This window comes from Theobroma cacao, chromosome 7, assembly GCF_053813885.1.
Source record: "Theobroma cacao isolate CCN51 chromosome 7, ASM5381388v1, whole genome shotgun sequence".
Classification (NCBI taxonomy): Eukaryota; Viridiplantae; Streptophyta; class Magnoliopsida; order Malvales; family Malvaceae; genus Theobroma; species Theobroma cacao.
This window is the reverse complement of record NC_142645.1, coordinates 34675385-34695744: the sequence shown is the minus strand read 5'-3', so window position 1 is coordinate 34695744 and position 20360 is coordinate 34675385. Positions and strand designations below refer to the sequence as shown.

General features: G+C 33.7%; 1 pseudogene; it reads right to left on the bottom strand.

Annotated features, from left to right (window-relative positions):
- LOC108662794 (uncharacterized) overlaps positions 1–19791 on the bottom strand; it is a 37308-nt pseudogene extending 17517 nt beyond the window's left edge.
- Positions 19792–20360: the final 569 nt, after the last annotated feature.

Sequence of the window (20360 nt, the reverse complement as noted above, 5' to 3'; positions counted from 1 at the left end):
CTGTAGCATCACCGGTACTCCCTTTTGTTCTTTCCTACACTAGCAGATCCTAGATCGGTTACCCCGAATGACTAACCCTCTCTTTATGATCGAGCGGCGGCAACCCAAAGCTCTAGCTCTCTAAAAAACTTTACCACCAGCGGCACAAACCCCAAACTCCTTCCCCTACAACTGACGACATTTTTTGTTTGTGTTTTTTTCTTCTTTTTTTTTTGGATGGTTGTGGCTGCTAGAGATTACGAATTTTGGATTGCTCTTTGTTGCTAGGGTTCTTTGTAGGTTTTTTTGCTTTTTGATTCCCCCATTTGCTATAGTGCCTCATCCCCTTTATACCCGATTCTTGGCCTCTGGAGGGGGCACGCTCCCACTACCCTGCCAGACGTGAATTTTTCGCATCTGACAAGGTGAGGATGGCACCTGGTAGGGTGCGTCCGCACCCTGCTAGTCGTACTTTTTTTTTTATTTAGAATTTATTTATTTTTATTATATATATATATATATATATTGTGTCTACAACTAGCATTTATAATGAGATAAGAAAGTTTAAAATTTAGTCATCACCTGGTGCCATATAACTAATTGTTGCTAGTGTCATAGTTTGCATTGTTGAATCTACTTCGCCTAACAACTTTGCCATGCCAAAATCACCCAAATGTGCAACCATATCTTCATCAAGCAGAATATTGCTTGGTTTTAGATCGCAATTAACCATAGGTACTATATAACCATGGTAGAGGTATTCGAATGCAGTTGCCACATCAATCATTATGTTCAACCTATGCAATATATCTAGAAAATTATTGTGAGAATACAACCATTTCTTAAGGCTCCCATTAGGTGCAAATTGAAGAACCAAGGCTTTAAAATCAACATTACAACAACTGTTGATGATTTTGATTAAATTACGATAGCGAATGTTACGCAAGACCTTATGCTCAACATCAAAACTCTTAAATGCACCTTCTAGCCCTAAATTGAAGACCTTTACTACAATGTCTAGTCCATCTAAAAGAGTACCTTGGTATACTAAGCCAAAACTCCCTGCACCAAGTAATTTGCTTTCACAATATCCATTTGTGGCCTCGTAAAGCTCTTGGTATGAAATTCTTCTCCATTCCAATAAAGCTTGAGAATTTTCCTGATCAGTTAGCACCTTTACAATCCTTTTCCGACTTAGTGAAATGATAAAAATCAAGGATAGCACTAGTAATGTTGTGCCAACCTATAATAGAATATATTCTACAAGTTTACTAGCTTTCTTAAAATGTCTAGCCGAATTTCTTGTGCATAGTGGGAGTTTAAATAGGAGTGCACCACATAGTCCTTCATTCCTCATAAATGACTTAATAGAGTAGTTAGCAAAAGGTCCTTCGATTGGAATTTCTCTTTGCAATCTATTGAAAGAGACATTAAGATATTGGAGATACAAAAGTCTTTGTAAGGACTTAGGAATAATTCCAGATAAATTATTCTTTGATAAATCCAAGAATTACAGTCGTATCAATCCACCAAAAGACTCAGGTATAGACCCTTACAATTTGTTATTGGATAATGAGAGATAAACTAGGTCTATGAGATCACTAACGCTACTCGGGATTTCACCTGATAATTGATTCCTTGAAAAATCAATACCAGTGACAACCATCCACTTTCCCATGTCAATTGGGAGAGCCCCACTAAGAGAATTGGAAGACAAGTTTATTCGCAAGATATATTTAAGCCTTGTCAAGGTTAAGGGTATTGAGCTAGTAAACTTGTTGGAGTCAACAAAGAAATCTCTAAGAGAAATGATATCACCTAAACATTTTGGTATTGATCCAGCCAATTGGTTACTTCTGAGATACAAGTAACCTAAACTCTTCAAATGGCACAACTCAGATGGGATGGCTTTCTCTAACTTATTGTCTTGAAGAGAAAAACTTTGTAATGTTCTTAATCTTGTAATTGTGGTGGGTATAGATCTAATCAGTGCATTGCTACCTAAGTCCAAGTTTATCAAGCTACTTAGGTTTCTTATTTGTTTTGGAATGCTGCCATTCATGTTGCCACCAAAAGCATCAAAATCCTACAAAGAAATAGAGAGATTTCCAATAGACACCGAAGCCTACCACTGAGCCATGGATTTCCCTGAAAATGCAAGAACCTCAACTTCTTGCAATTTCTTAAAGATGATATGAAGCTTATTTCTGTAGACGAAGGCATGTTAGTGAAATTATTAATCTTTAGGTTGAGCACTCGTAGATCTCTTAGATTGCCAAGGTTAGTAGGAACATATCCATAAAAAGAATTACTTAAAATGTCAAGATTAGTAAGTCGAGAGGCATTGGAGAGAGAGGAAGGCACTACTCCATTTAGTTCATTTTTTGCAAGATAAAGTTGATCAAGTTTTTGAAGCCAAAGGCCTATGCTTGATGGAAGACAGCTCGAGAGAGGGTTTGAACTTAGTGAAATGATTCTTACACTTGAGCTATTAAAGATACGAGGAGAGATAGGTCTAGAGATAATGTTAAATTCCAAAAACAAGGCATCCAATTTTGGTAGGTTACTAATCTGTAATGGTATTTTACTTGTCACAAAATCAAAGAGTCATTTTTATTGTTATAGTGATATACAAATAAATGACCAATGAAACAGATAAAATTAGATTTTGTTAAATTCAAAAAAATTCTTTGATATTATTTTAATACTTTAAATTAACTAGCCAAATTATTTTTGAAAAGATTATTTTGTTCCTCCATCAACAACTACGTTAACCTAATTGACAAAAGACTTTAATGGTATAGGAAACTTGGTGTGGACAAGTTCATTGTACATTTACAAAAATTTCTTCCCACAACAAGCCATCATCAACAAGGATCTTAAACAATGCCAAAACAAAAGCTAGAAATCCTTCTAATGACATCTTAAAAAAAAAAAAACCTATGAACAGCAAATCCATCAGTAAAAACCTGCTTGAGAATCAAAACACAAAGAAAGCACCTATTGGTAAAAGTGCAAAAAAAAAACCACAATTTGGTGAAAAATCTGCCCAACAAGTTGCTGCTTGGGTTAAAGTTGTGTCATTTAAAGATGGATGGAGAATAAAGACCTTATGAAGCAAATGAACAAGTTTGATGAAATCATTGATCAGTTGAAGAAAGCTGATGTGAAAGTGAAGAAAAGAAGGCACTATTGTTTTTCACAGCATTTATGAATTCCTATGAGGTATTTTTAATAACTTTAATTTGTGGGGAAGATACAATAATGTTAAAGCAAGCACAAGCAATGTTAATATCTTGTGAAGTTTGAAAGAAAGTAAAGAAAGGTAAGGAAAAGGGTAGAGATTCAATTGACTTGGCATTGGTGATAAGGTTCAAAGGAACAAGTCAACTTTAAGGGATCTAAGGGTGACAAATCTAGTTTGACAATGTTCAATGCTTTCGATGCAAAAGATATGGACATATTCGAAGGGATTGACTTACAAAAAAGGATAAAAGTAACGTAAATAAAGGTGAGTGTATTTTTGTTACCAATAATGATCATTACGTTGTCCTTGTAGTCTCATAAGAAATGAATGCAAATTCTATTGATGGTTAGTATTTAGATTTTGCTTGTGACACTCACGTATGCTTCCAAAAGGATTATTTTGATTTGCTTCAAGAAATAGTGGTTGGGAATTTGACTTTGGGTGGCAAGTCAACTATGAAGGTCATAGGTACTCTTGGAGTTGTGAGAATAAAAATGTTTGATGAGGTTATGCATTTTTTTTGGTGATGTGGTCTATGTCTCAAAGATGTGTAAGAATATAATATCATTGAGTTTATTAGATTCCAAAAGATATAGATTTTCTACTTGTGGTGGAGTAGTAAAAGTCACACAATGCAACATGGTCGAGGACTTTGTATAATGATTTGTTTTTTTTTTTATTGTGAAAAGTGATTTTATTGATCTTCCATGCCAAGATATCATTACAAGTCTCTCGCTTGATTGGTCAAAGACTCTCATGGCATTAGAATTCGAATTGAGTAAGAAACTTGTCTAATTGCAGCGACATCACTACTTAGCCAAAACAAAAATTGCAACATCATTGCCACACAAAAGAAAAAGTGGTGGTTGTTCAAAGAAAACAGAGGAAACAAAAGAAAAGTCACCTGATGCCCAGGAGCAAAAAAAAAGGGCAGCACTGCATGCCTAAAACATAAAAAACAAAGGCCTAATCCTTCTCTTAAGTAAAAGCCAACAACAAGGAGCAAATAAAAATCAAAATCATTACATTCAACAAAAGTATTAGGTTACCAAAACACAATCAAAACCCAAAGTCTCAAAAACACGACACCTTGTTGAAACCTTGAACCCTTAGCCTCAACCATCAGCACAACTCAATAAAACGCATTCTATACCATACTTGAAATGCGTTTGAGTCACCTACCAACACCCTAAAGCTCTTGGAACTCAGCTCTTGTCATCACAAACGTGTTGATCAATTATCACCTTCCACTTCCAACTTTCCTTAACACTAAAAAAATGACTAACATACTCATTGATTCCCAACCCGTAAACACACCAACTTCATTCATTCATTGTGATCATACACATATCATCTAACTTGACACCCCACATGCTGCCATCGGAGAGCCCTTATTCCACAAAACAATAGTAAGAATCTTTCCCACAAAATAAAAGAGAGGGCTTGGCCTTATTCAAATAGTAGTCAATCGTGAAGAATCCCATCGCAACAACCATTGATCACGCAAAACTCTCACCATAATGGTTTGTATAGTCTAAAAGTCGAATCCTCAGCTGGATGGGAAAAGTACACAAAGGATATCGAAGTGAGATTTCATTTACGGATAAGGTGATAAAAGGTTCCTATGGTGTAAACCATTGTGAAAGGATGAATAATCTTACTAGTGTTGGTGAATTGGAGGGATTGTCAAGGTCTTTCTCTGAAGTAAATTAGTGTTGTTAATTTGATGATTACACATGTGCACTGGTTGTTTGTGGAATCAAGTGATGGACCATACTTATATGTATGGTCGTGGTAATTTTGAAAGCCAATGATTTGAAAAGTCTTGTGCTTGGAGAGTTGTTTAAGATTTTAGAAAATAAGTAGAGTTGAAGAGTTTCTATTAGGTGAACTGGTGGAACAAGTTTAAAGAGTTTAAATTCAAGTGAAATGAGGAGATTTGTTGAGTTTTTTTGCTAGGATTTTAATTTGTGTTTGTATATTTTCAAATTTCTTATTCCACATTGAGTTCTAAGCTTATTCTACTTTAGACATTTATATTATAAAAATATATCTCTAGGCTTTAGAAGTGGAATAGTGCTTTTGGGAATCCAAGAGAAAGACACCTTGTAACTCTGTCTTTTGTTTTGGGTGGTATTTTTGGGAATCTTAGAAGGAGACATCTTGTAACTTTGTCTTTGGGTGGAGATAGAGTTGGTATGGTAAGTATTCTTGTAAGGTTATCAAGGGAAGGTATACAAAGGTTCTTTAGATTGGTTTTGAGAACCATTAAAAGATATTTTATTGACTTTAATTTATTAATAGTAGAATAACTATTTAATTTTGTTGGGTAGGCAAACGGGTAGACCACATAACTTCTTGTGCTTTTTTGTTTACTTGATTTCTCTAGATTTTATTCTTATAGTTTCTAGCTTGGACAATTTTCATAAAAAAGAGAAAACATCTTCTTTGTTTGTTTTGGAAAATGAAAAATTTCATTATCTTTGCACTATGTTGTGACAAATACACCATTTAAGGATCATGGAGGCTAGTAGGGGCAGAGGGAAAGAGGGCTAGTAAGGTCCCCGCCACTTTAAAAGTTTTATAATTTTATAATTTCCCTTTTTTTCTTAAATTTTATAATTTTGCCTCTATTTTTAAAAATTTTATAGTTTTGCCCCTACAAATATTGAACTTTTACCATGATTATTTTATAGACATTCTTTTTGCCCCCAAGCATGAAATCTTGGCTCCACCACTAATGGCTAGTGCACCCCTTTATTATGAATTTTGTAAGCTTGTTAGGTTGTGTTTGTTTGACTCTTACTTAAGGTAATTATATGTATAAATAGAAATTATAATAATTATAATCAAATCTAGTTAAAAAGTACTAAGAGCCTATTTAATTAGGCTTTTTTTTAGCTTAAAATCTACTATTAAGTTATTATGAAATATAATAGCTTTTAAAATTAAGTTGTTTAGTAAATTTACTTTTATAAGCTCTTTTTTATAGATAAGTTGTTTGGCAAAACACTTTACACAAGCTTTAATTTTGGTTAAAATTACCATAAAGAGTAGTTAATAAATAACTTTCTATTAATCACAAATTCTTTTGTTTACAACGGAAAAAGTTAACTTTATTTTTTTATCTATTTAAAACAAAAATTTGGAAATATAAAAGTAATTTTATCAATGGAAAAAGATAACTTTATTTTTATCTACTTAAAACCAATTTTTGGAAATGTAAAAGGTAATTTTATATAACATAAAGTTTATAATTAATAATAAATCATAAATCAAAGCAGAACAATTTTGCTTCAAGCTTATATATGATTTTAGATGTTAAAATCAAAGATATACGTACATAAACGGAATAACTCTCAAACTTTATATAATAGTAATAGTATTAGATTTTTGTTGATCTAGCTGTAACAATCGCTCCTCGTTCGTTATCGGCGTTCGAGACCTTCGAGGGAATCTCGCCAAGTCCCAAACAAGCCTTAATAGAAATTCCCGTTAATTCACTATACACATTCACCAATCCATATTAATGCTTAAACCATGTACTCTCGTGACATGATTTGAACAATGGACATGAGAAGCCAAATCGACCTTTATTCCATATACCTATAAATAAGAACATCATAGCCTAAAATTTCCAAATGAATACTTATATTGAAACCAATATCCATTTACAACATAAACAAAATACAATGACTCGATCTCTAGCAGCGGAGCAACTCGATTGGGAGTCTAAGAGGTGTCATTACCTACGTTGCAGCAAGTCTCTATGTGCTGCACGATGCACTTAAGCTGATTATTTATCTGCAAAAGGAAATAAGGATGTGAATCTCACAAACTCAGTGATCATCAATCCTGTGAGTAAGGTGTAGATGGGAAACAAGCTAAACATAGAAGATTTGAATATATAAAAACATAAGAACATGTAAACCATTTAAAAGCAAATCGAACATTGTGCCTTACGTATAAAACCAAGGATTTTATGCAAGAATCATTTAACCATCATTGTGTCAAAACTAGTGTGAATAAAAGATTTCTATCATCGAAATTGTTAACAACTTGCTCAAGCTGATTCAACATAAACATGCACACCCTTGTAAAACCAAGCATTTTCAAAACATATACACAAATTCGCAAATCGCCTCGTACACGAGGAGTTAAATCCAACAACATAGTACAAATAGGGGAGTTGCGAAAAATCTTATAGTTTTCACCATGCGAAAGAAGACACATTTGAAAACCCAAAGAGATGCCACTCTTGAGTAGGAAAGTATAATATCAACATGTGGACCCACTTTCACATAATAACAATCCAGGAACAGCGCTTCCACCGGATTCCCACATGCCATGGCAGTCTTGAAGATATTGGCTGACATTAGAAAAATCAAGCGGTCGAATCGCGAATATCAATTGTGGCCTAACCACATATAACAACCCGTGGCCTTGCCACGTATATCACAGACCATGGCCCCAACCATGTCTAACAACTCGTCGGTGACCCAAAGGTTCTTTAGCTAAAGCTCACTTGTGCACAAGGGTCACACTTGTTTGATGTGACATCCGACCTACTCTCAAATCTCCCGATTTAGTAAAATCACTTAAAAGCTAAATCGGGTTTTCAAAAGATCATTTCAAATCACTTTCAAATTACCGATCATGGTAGCGTCCTAAAACCCCTTTTTGTAAAACTTTGCAATGTAAAACCTTTGGCATGAGGTTGAGTGTCAAATCAACATGGTGAATACGAAAATTCATTCATGAATGCACATCACACAATCATTAAGGCACATTTTGGACATAAATCGTATTAAAAGGCTTGTTTCCCAATTTTAAAAACCCTTTTGCGTATATAGCTTACATTTATATATATATATATATACACTTTCAAACATTTCAGCATCCACAAAGTACCTAGGATTTCTACCAGCTCATGCTTTCCACAAATTTGCATTTAAAATAAACCAACACGTATATATATATATATATATATATATATATATATAGTTACGAGAATTTTAAATTCGACACCCCCTACTCACCTTACGATAGTGGGATACTACACTGCTATTGACTTGGATTCGTATCTAGCTATTTCTACTTGTCGATCGCTCGTCACTCCCTCCAGCATGCCACCACAACACACTATCTTTACTTTTACATTTCCTAGTAACAATCTAACTCAATATACTTAATGTATATCATTTCCACTTTTCTTTCTCATTCAAACATTAATCATCATTCTACTAGCTTATATCTTACTAGATTCACCATTCTATCTCACTTAACCTCGCATATTCATATACATTCTGACATGTTTTTGCTAATATTATTCACATCTTTTACTTGTGTAATTCTTTAGATTATAAGTACTGGCAACTTATTTATAGCTTTAGCACACATATTAATCTTTTCCAATGATATTTATCAAGTTCAACTATCATTTTCACACCAATAACCTCACATATGGCAGCAATTATAAATCTAATTTAATCAAGCATTTTCTAAGTTCATATGCATCACTATTTACATTTACATGCTGCCAGCAAGTATAACATCAATATTCATTCATGCGCACCAACATTCATAACCTTTTAAGCCTTTCACAACAACACATGTCCACACATTACATTTTTCTGAGCTTTCAACTATCATACTTGCTTTCTAACCGTACCCATAACATCACAATAACACTACACATTTCATGCCTTACCTTTGTGTTGAATTTGACCTTGCATGCAACCTCAATGCTCTTCCAATATTCCACTTACCAAGCTGCCAACAATTGCACAATCATTCCTCACAATATTTAACTAACCGTAGGCTTCAAAACATAGTGTTAAGCTTTCCACTTCTCTTTCACCTTGAACCCATTATGCACCCATGGGTTTGGTGGCTTGCATGTCACCAATTTTCCTCCAATTAAGCTAATCTTTGTTGCCACAAGACATTTCTCTTAGTCGCCAACTCATTTTCAAAGATTACTCAAGCTAAAATGAAGAATCCTTACCTTTCCTTGCTTGAATCATGAAACTGAGCTTTACTCTTCCATCAACACTCCACGGCTTCTCTCTTGAGTATTGAAGACTCCTTGGGTGATGAAACAACACAAATCCACAAGATGAGGGAGGAAACCTCATGGTTCCTCCTGGTTTGGTGCATACTTGAGCCTTTCCTTCCTTTCTCTATTTTCTTTCTTTCTTTTTTCTTTCTCTCGGGTGGAACCTCTCCAAACTTCCTTTCGTTTCTTTTTCTTCTCTAAATGGCTGGCCTTTTTCTCTCACCAAGGCTTATTTCTCATTTCTCCTTTACTTTTTAAATTTTAGTATTACATGGCCACTCATTTAGACCAATCACCTTGCATGCATTCTTTTTCTTTTTATTTCATTTGGCCACCTTTCAAAGCCAATCACAATACATGCACCAATTTCCTTTTATTTTCATTTGGCCATTTTGCCACCCACTGATTCTTCATGCACCAATTTCCTTCCTTGTGCATTGGCCCAAAATCTATCTTCATTCTCTCTCCATCCGCCACCTCACTTTCTCATCCTTTCTCTCTTCATTTCTTTATTCCATGCACTACCTTATTCCTCCAATCACATATCATGCACAACTTTACTTTATATTTTATTTAGTCTTTCATTAATTTATTTAAGTCGCATGCACATCACATCTTTCCTTCCTTATTTGGCCACCTAATGTACCAACCCCATTACATGCAAAATAAATTTAGTCTTACTTTTACTATTTTCCTTTTTATTATGCATGGTGAGGGTCCCACATGTTCCCCATTAACTTTTTTCTTTTCACATGCTATCATTTGCATGAAATATTGAATTTTTGCATGCACATTTCATCATTCCACATAATATAACTTCCCTTGTTTAATAAGTTCCCATTTAACTTCAAATGTGGTAATTGCACATAAGTCCTCAACTTTTCCTTATTTATCGTTTGTCCCACCAAACTTTTCATCCTTCACAATTTGGTCCTCAATCCTTTATTTTAAGTCCAATTTTCTTCTATCTTTCTTCCTTTACATGTGTACGAATAAAATATAAAATTTACACCTCATCAAGGTGTCATCATAATATTTAAATATCTACTTACCTGCTCTTGCTTTATTAAATAAAGGTACACAAGTCCCACTTATGTTGTTCTTCTCCCAAATTCTCTCGTTCTTCTTCTCCCCTACTTAGATTAGCCATATAATCTTCCATATAATCTTCCTTCATGACTAATGTCAACATCAGATAAAATATTAATATTTTAATAATATTTTATTAATAAAATATTATTTTATTTCAAAATTCTCCACTTGTCTCCTCGGGTCACAAAATATCTTGTTATGCCCTGGTTCACTTCCAAATCACCTTTTAACTCACTAATTCATCCTCGATAATGACATTATTATTTAATTATTATTTTCTCACGTGCGAAATATTTTACTCTAAAACATTCCTTTCACCCATCACCACTTTTTAGCACGTAAATTCACATCAATTAGCCCTTCGTCTTATTGATACAGTTATGTTGACTTCTATACGAGAGTACAGGGCATGACATTAGCAAGCAATCAAACCATGATGCTTCAATTTTCCAAGAAAAAAGAGAAGAGAGGAAATAATGTATTTGATATTAAAATATTTTTTGGTCAAGAATAGAGAAAACCTTTAAATAGTACTTGAATGCAGTTTTGAATTTTTGATTTTCTTTTCTCTTAATCTTTGTAAGAATAAAAAAATCTAAATTTCGTTATTCTGTTACTGCGCCTTTTTTTTTCTAATAGTCTTTATAGAGAAAGGTAAAGGAGAAGGAGATTACAATATGCGTTAGAGAAGGTGACTTGTAGAATGAGGGAGAAGAGAAGGTAATCGATTGAGAGAGAGAGAGAGAAAGGGATTTTTTTGAAAAGTTAACATGTTTTTAAAAGAAGAGAAGAGAAAGCTCCTTTTTGAAGCTTTTCGTTAAGCTCTTTTTTTTTTTAAGATTTTGCTCTTTAAAAAAAATTTCTTTTTTAAAAAATACTTATCAAAATCCTATTTGACCTACTTTTAAGAAGCAGATACATTGAAAAAAGAACCGAGTCAAATAGGCACTAAATAAGCTAATAGACAAAGTAAAATAAAATTTATTGGATGAAACCCATACATAATGCAACTTGAATCTTATACCTAGAAGTTTTAAGATCATATCCATAAAATTGAGGCAAGATCTAATTCAATTATTATATCCCAATATTGTACTTTTCTCGGTCAATGAATAAATTTTTGATGTGTTGTCTATTGATCGAGTAATAAATCAAAGAAATAGTAGGAAATTTAATTGTAACTTAAATAGATGCAAAAACTTGTAAACATAAGAATAATGTGCAGGTAAACGAGTCTTTGATAGACAGTGATGTGGTGAAGGAACAAGCTAATTAGTCGCGAGGCAAAGAAGGTGTGGAAAAAGAGTAAAATGTCATGGTTGGAAGCAGCACCAGATAAAGAGAGTATTTTTAAAAATTTGGAACAGATACCCAAGGCTTGAAATGTGTGATTGGATTGGAAAAGCTAAACAAAGTAAGGTTAAAGAACACAAATCTAGTTGGGATTTATTTTTGAGATTTAAAAATAGAAAAATGGATGAGGAAAAAGAAGAAAAGATAGGAAAAGAATAAGAAGGAAAAAAAGAAGGGGACAAACATAGGAATTTTGATAGCAAAACAACAACATATAATTGGTCATACTTTTTTGTAAATTTATTTTATCCCATTGGCTATAGTTTTGCCTATATGCTGTTGGGTATGGAATTTGGAAAGGAGGATGTGTGTTTTGGAGGCATACGAATGGGTTAGTTAGGATATGGCTGAGTAGGAAATGCAAGCGATTAAGGAGAATATGATATAGATGTGTTTGTTTGTGTTTTATCTAGAGGTTAAAGAACAAGGAATTAAATGGTGTAGAGCATACCCAAAATGAAGGTTCTATCATGTAATTTGAGGGGCATTAATGGAAGTAAGGAATAAAGGGAGGATACAACAGGAGTCTATGTTAGGTATAAGCCCTGCAACCAATCAAATTGCTGAAGGTTTATATCCTTAATCGTGCAATAAGATCACTCATAACGAGTGATCAAAGGTTTTCCTTCATCAATAAGCTATTGTACATAGGCTTATGGGATGAAGTCCAAGGAATTAACATGCCTTGTAAGGGAATTGTAAAGTGTTACAATTATAAGATCTGTATGCATCAAAGTATAATTCCTAAATTATTCATGATTAATGTATCATTGAGACTAGACATCAATGATACTTTTTATTTAGTATGTCACTCAAGTGTCTATGGAATATATTTTCATGTGACAGTTGTGCAAATGATCCTTAGACTTGAGACAATAGGCTGTTTTATATGAGGATTGCTATACTTTGATATCATCCCTCTGTGTCCTAATCAAGGATGCCTAAACAGGATGTTGTTAGGTATAGCATGAACATATGAAGGTAAATGAATGGTTAAGAGAGGATTCACCACTCCAAGTGATTAAGGAGATGTGTCTCAATTGATCTTGCCCTGAATTAGATTAATAAAGTTTTTGGCCAAAGCAAGATGGATTTTTGAACAGAAGTTTCCCAATTTCCTTTCTAATTCTCTGATCATGGTTTCAGACTTCAGACATAGATTGGAACAGGCAGTGTGGGTAATGTATATAGTAATACATTTTATTGAAAATATTTAAAGCATTTAAGTTATACAAACACTAACTTAGATAACAAGAAAGAAATGTGATACCTTACCTGTCAAGTTATTACTCGAAAAATCGAGGAATTCTAGAAGTGTTAGGTTAACAATATTTGTTGGAATAGGTCCTATTAGTTGAGAACGAAGTAAGCTTAACACCTTCAAACTCAAAAGATTACCAATCTCTTGTGAAATTTCACCTGCAAAAGAAATTTACTTGGTTTCAAAATTAATACAAAAAACAAGGCCAATTTATTTTGGTACATGAATAATTAGGCCCATTTCTTTGTCAACCATGGAAGAATTAAAGAGATGAAAGTCAACTATCAATCTTACCATAATACTATTTATTCACGCTTAAGGGTCTTTTCATAATTTTATTGTGTAAAATTATGATCTTCCCCCATTCCACCAAAAAAAAAAAAACAAAACATAAGAATAAGAGTTAAGTGTGAGAGATATTGTATCAATAAAGTATTATTACATTAGTTAATACGATAACAGGAGCAATTAGTACTTTTTTAGTTAAAAAAAAGTTGAAACTATTGACTATTAAAAAAAAAAAGGAATGAGGACATCTCATTTTAAGATATAAAAATAAATGGAGAAAGAAAATTGTGATGATGAAAGGACTGTAAGTCGACAACGAAATAACAATTCCATTAACTAGGTGTATAAAATTTCTTTTTTTTTTAATTATATTTTCCCTTTTCTTTTATAATGTATCTTATGGAAATCATATTTTGACTAGTCTAATGAATAGTGATAACGTGAAAGACCACAGTGTTACCTTGGAAGTCATTGATACCGAGATACAGGATCTTAAGCATAGTCAAATTTTTTATTTCTTTCGGTATAGTCCCCTCCAAATCATTATCAGATAAAGATAATTCTTTCAACTCTCTATACTTGAATAATTCTTACAGTAGGGAGCCTGAAAGATGATTAACATGTAAATATAACCGCCTCAGGGTATATACCTTAGAAAGATTTCTGATTGCCACGGGAATCTGTCCTTGCAAATTATTGTAATCCAAGTACAACAACTCTAATTTCGACAAAGAGCACAATGATGTTGGGATAACACCTATGAATTTCTTGCCAGACAAAGACAAATTTTGCAATTTACTGATGGAACCGAACCATGAAGGGATTTCACCATTGAAATTGTTGTTATCCAACCATAAAGATTTTAGCCGATGCAACTTAGCCAACTCGATGGGTAATGCACCATAAAAATTGTTGTTTCTGATGTCGAGCAATATGAAGAAAGACAGATTTCCCAAGTGGGGTGGTATGGTGCCAGAAAGATTTATACCAAAAAGATGCAGAGCGGTTACTCTTTGTTGTCGAGATCCGCAAGTCACACCAATCCAATTGCAAATAGAGGTAGCAGTTGACCAGTTGGTAGATAGAAGATCACTGTTAACATGGGTTTTCAGTGCAAGAAGAGCCAACTGGTCTGTGCTTATGTTGGTGTTTGATTTCATAGACATGGTAACTACAAAATTAAGCTACGGCACCACCACCCTAAGAGCCTGAAAGGACCGAGTGTTTCTCAAGAGATGATGCATGAGGAGAACTAGCGAAGCAAGTTATTAGAGTTTTGTTGTTCCTCATATAAATAGAGTTTTGTTTTTCTTTTTTAACTTCATACTCTTTATTTCTTTTTATATTTCGTATTAATTGTTCACTTTTTAAAAAAATTTTTTAGGTGCAGGTTTTGAATCTTTCTCTCTTTCCTTCAACTTCCTCGTATAAATGAAATGTCCCTAAATGAAAGCAAGTTAAGCTAATGTCTTATCAATCTAATTGTCTTCAATAGGGCACTTAGGACCTATATCCTCAAATTCTAGCACCTAGAAAGCAAGTTAAGCTACCCTCTTGGTCAATTCAATTGTTTTGAATAAGACGTTTCCTGTTTAGAAATTAACCAATACTGACAAGAAAAAATCAAACCAGTGTAATACAACAAAAACGATTACTGAGTAATGCTATTAATATTTATCAACCGACCCTCTAATTTGTCAGAATCCACATTATTCCAGCTTGACTAATTATTGCCTTCTTTGACAATAATTAACCGGAGAGATGTTTAGGGTTATCACTGTGGTACTCTTTTTCCTGAAGAAATTTAATGCATATCATTCTCTTTCTACATTCTAAACTAAAGACAGAATAGGTAGGTCTGTACTTATACTTTCAGCATATATCAACTCGACAATCAAGCTATATACCGAAAGAAAAAAAATAAATTGTTTATAAATCCACTCAAGTTGAAATTCATGTTATGCAATTATCTAAGCATGCATTTGAAAACTTAAATTAGAACTAAACTCTCATGAAAATGACTTTCATATTTAGACTTCACAGTTAGTACAAATTGTGAACTCATGAAAAATGACTTTCACAGTTAGATGAAAGTCATTTTTCATGGCCTCTCAATTTATTTATTTATTTATATCTACAGCAAACTTCAAAGATACGAGGAAGAATTCAATTTTATTGGCCAAAGTCTAGGAAAAGACAAAGGGATTTTGGACTTACAAGAGGGGCCTTGGTGAGCAATTACATCAGGCAAGAATGACAAAAAAAGGCCTCTCCTCTGAGTATATATTTAATTGGATCATTTCCTTTTCATTTTCTCTCAAATAGATATCAAAGTTGTAAGTTCATAACAGTGATTTCCCATACTAAACACTTGCAATAAGAAGGAAATTTTCGGAAACAAGGACAACAACAGCCATTTTTCTTGTTAAAGACTGAAGAGAAAGCACCAAAAGCTAAAGGTTTTGGTCCTAAAACTGAACTTCCCTGTGAACTAACAATAAAACTAAACGCAGTCATTCTGCCCACAAACATATCCAAACCCCATAAAAGAAAATTTACAAATGAAGACAACCATAAGATCAAAATCTAAATATTTAGTGAACCTCGTCACAGGGAATGAACTGAAAGCAACTAAGCAGAACATACTTGCAAGCCAAATCTTACACAAGCAGACAATTCCATCTTCTTTCCGATTTATTCGAAATGTCACTGTGACAACCAAAAATAAGTAAATAATGGAAAATTAACTCTACGTCATAGAAAAAGCTATGAGAACCTAAGAAGTACCTTTGCATTATTCAAAGCAGTTAAAACTCACTTAAAGCATGTTGGATGTAGAGCTAGTTTCTTCTTCCTCTATTCCTGCGAATCAACCTTGTAACATTCTTTTGCCAATCGTTCTCAATCATTCTTACTTACCACCATGGTCTTCCAGTTATGAATGCGATGTATCCCACTCTCAATCCTAACAAGTATAGCAGAATGGGCCTAGTTGAATATCAAACTCATCAAAATGAGCAAGTTACGAGTCAAGAATGACATCAAAAGCCTCCTCTAAGGATATGTCTAATTGAGATCAAATCTTTCTTAGTTATTAACCCAAAATGGATATCAAATCTATAAGTTTACAACAAGGATTTAGAATACTAAACAATTTCAATAAAGATGACAAAAACTAAACCTAAGGTATTTGCTCTAGAGTGATGAACCATTGTTAAATTGCAATTCATAAAACAATGAAGAGCAAAAGTCATAGAAATATCATACATGAGTGGGAAACAGGTTGTTCTGGACCTTGTTGTTCTCAATCAGTAATTCTTCTGTTTGCGTCTTCTTGTTGAATATTCTGCGAAAGTCTTTACATTCAAGAACTAAATGACCAACTATACTTACATTAGGTTAGGCTTCTCTTCTATTGTTGGTGGCTGTGTAACATATGGTAAGTTTACTTGTCCATCCTGATCCATTCATGGAGAAATGCTCTCACTCTGTTTAGTAGAACTAATAATGGTGGAGAAGAATCGTTTTCCTCATTTGGTCTTCTTCTTGGGTTGTCCCTTATAGGTTGCAAATTTGATTGAAAATGACATTTTCTTTCTTTACCTCATTGAATTGCATTCACTATTAAGGTATTCCTTCTATCGAAGCAAATTGCTTTCCTTTGTTTGAGAACTATATTATTTGTTCTTCATGCCATTTCCACCAAGGTAGCAAAAGTTGGAAGAGGTAAATTCTTTAAGTGTAGCCTATACTTGTCGAACATCCCTTGAATGCAAACCTTCACCAATTCCTTCTCATCATGGGACTCTTGTATTTACAATACCCTTTCTCTAAAACACTAGATGTATTCCATGAGATCTTCTCTAGACTTTTGACATTCTCTTCCCAAATCAATGAGAGTAACCTTGTTTTGAGTAAAGAAAAAACTTCTCAAACATCTTACACATTTGATTCTAAGATTCAACAAAGCAAGGGGTGAGAATAATGTACCATGTATAGGCCTTTTCAATGAGAGATTTAGAGAACTCTTTCAATTTCAAGTCAACATCTAATCCCGCTACTCCGAGTGTTTCCATATATTTTATAGCATGCTTTTGTGCATCACCAGTCTTACCATTGAATTACTTGAATTTAAGATTAGTGTAGTCCTTAAGATATGGCTTAATAGCTACATATGTTGGGTAAGGAAGCTTAAGATCAGATTCAGAAAAGCTAAAGCTTTTATTCTTCTGATCTAGTAACTTTTAGAGCTCTTCCATTATCACAAAGCCTTGAGAAATGGTCGGTGGAATAATTGTAGTAGAAATAATTGCTAGCATAACTACCATAAAGGAGTTGATCAAGTTGGGATTTCCAATACCTACCACATCAACTGCATTTTCTCCATTTCCTCCATTCACATTTGTGTTTATAACTAAGGAAGTGGATCAGTCAAGTGCATCTTCATCACCACCAAAGTGTACAGGTTGAGCTTGAAAAGTGGTGGCAGTGGAAGATGCAAGTTGAGATGTGGTCTCCAACATTTGCCTATTGTTGTCTTCTAACATTTGCTTTCTCTCTCGAGAAGATTAGATCATTTTCATCAACTTTTGGATGTAGGTGGGAATAGGTGCATCTTGATTGCTAGAGGAACTGTACATCTTTTCCAGTAGCGCAAAGTTTTGCTAATAAGATTTTACTTAATGCAATTACTCCTCACCAGGGGAGTTGCCAAAATGTAAAAAAAGTTCTTGTGATGGGAAGATAAAGTATTGCAAACAAGTAAATGATGCGCTAGAGGCAGCGGAGAGGAAGATTGGAGTAGTTCCTAAAGTATTAAGTGTCGTGATAGGTGGAAAACAATAAGCAGAGAATTAAAGAGTAAAAGAAAAATTAGAGAGAGAAGCTCTAGAGGAAATTGTGTTAGCTTCGGGAAAAAAAAAGGTTCTAAATGAATTGTAAAGACTCTATATATAGTGCCAAAAGTGGTAGTTACAAGAAAAGGCTTTAATGCATATAATGAATGACATTATTAAGAATAGCTTTAATGTTTGGTAATCATTACAGAGAGTTAATGTTAAGTAACAATTAAAAACCCATTATGTGATTGTTGAAGTAATTAGGTGTAATAAGACTTATTCTTGAGTAGAAGGCAACAGTGAAGAAGTATAAATAAAATAGCACAAAAGAAGCTGTATTTGAACATATACAAGAGAAGAAGCTATACATGAATAAGTTCAAGAGAAAAAAGTGTATGTGAATAGGTACATGAGAACAACGTAAGAGGGGGAAACACTTGTACTTTAGGAAAAGGTTAACTACCTTTATATCTAAGCCACTAAGCCAAAATCTCTGGAACATCCCAAAATGAAAATAACCCGCGAACCCTACCATTTATTCCAGGTTGTTTCCACTACTATTCATGCGAAATAGTGCTTCATTTGCTTTAGTTTTTTAGCGTGAAGTAATGCTTCACTTATTTTGATTGTTCTACGTGAAATAATTTTTCACTTGTAATGGTTGTTCTCATTATTTTCTATACAATATTATGCTATAAAATAATTTTTTAGAGAATGGTATTCACCAAAATCAAGTTTCTACAATATTTATATGGAATAGCTGACTTTAAAGTTTTGGTTTTTAATTTTTTTGAGCTGTATAAAATGATTAAAATGATGGGCATATTGCATTGAGTTTCACCCTAACATGTCATGAATAAAAGAGGTAGCTTCAAGTATGGAAAAGCCTAGTCACCCTCAAACAGCATTACCAGAAAATTCAATCATAACTTGCCTTTAAAAGAAAAAAAAACACTTTGCTTTTATAATGAACTACTTTAAAATAACCAAAAATGAAAAAGGCTGATGCCTCCGACCATAATGTCCTAAAGTAACAATAAATGAATTCTATATTAGCTCTTATATCATCCTCTAGGCAGCTTCTTTGGCAAGTACCTTCTCTTTGGCTTTGGTTCTCACTTGGGATTTGGAACCCATGATACCACCACCCCATTTTTACCTATACTCATCATACTTGTCATGGACTTTAGTATTAGCTTAGTTCTTCTTCCTCTAGTTTTGTGAATATGCTTTTTGACTTTTTAGTTTGAGGCTTTCTGAATTATCTTCACTCTTTAAGCTGTTTTTGTTGTTGTGTGTTACATTATATCCCATGCTCAAACCCAACACAAGTCCACATCCATAACTCGTCATTGCAAATTTCCAAGTAAATGCTCTTCCATTATCATCATCTTCATCAAATATTGAAGGAGGAGGTTTTGTTCCCTCACTTTTTCCAAACTTGGTATTGGACCATAAAATATATTTGATCGCAGGACAAGGATTTGCAGACTGGAAAGTACACCAAAGCAATAAGGAAAGGAGTCATTCAAGTTGTTGTTTCCCAAATCTAAAACTTCTAATTCATTGCAATTCACCAAAGATCACGGCATAGATCTTTCTAGTTGGTTGTCGTTAGGGTTAAAGCTTCTCAACAAACTACCTTCATCAATACAGATTCTTGGGATTTTACCATCGAAGTTATTCATTCATAAATTTAGAACAGAGAGGTAGTCGTAATTTCCAAGACATTTTGGAATGATTCCACTCAAGTTGTTCTTTTACAAGTTGAGGACTTGAGGGAAAGTTATATTGCAAAAACCTGAAGGGATTTCTCTAGTCAATTCATTTTTTGAAATGAAAAGATGATGTAATGTCTGTGGTGGAGTAGGGACTGGTCTTTGAAGCGGATTTGAACAAAGGTCAATTGTTTGAAAAGTCTTCCTAGGAAATTGCTCTACATTTGTGAACAAATTGAAAGGTCCAAATATTTCAAACTCTCCCACCTTTCGGCTTCCCATTTGGAAATGGAACCTTGAATTTTGTTATTAGAAAGATCTAAATTGGACAAAGTCTCAAATGCTCTTAAGAAACTTTGGAATTGTTGTATGTTGCACGAAGAGAAAGACAAAGTGTATAGCTCGGGGAAGGTAGAATTGACATCATTGCTACATCTACTCAATGATAATAAATTGTTGTTTGAAATATCCAGCTCTTGTAAATTTCTAAGCTTTGAAAGCATGCATCACTCAATGTCGCCACTCA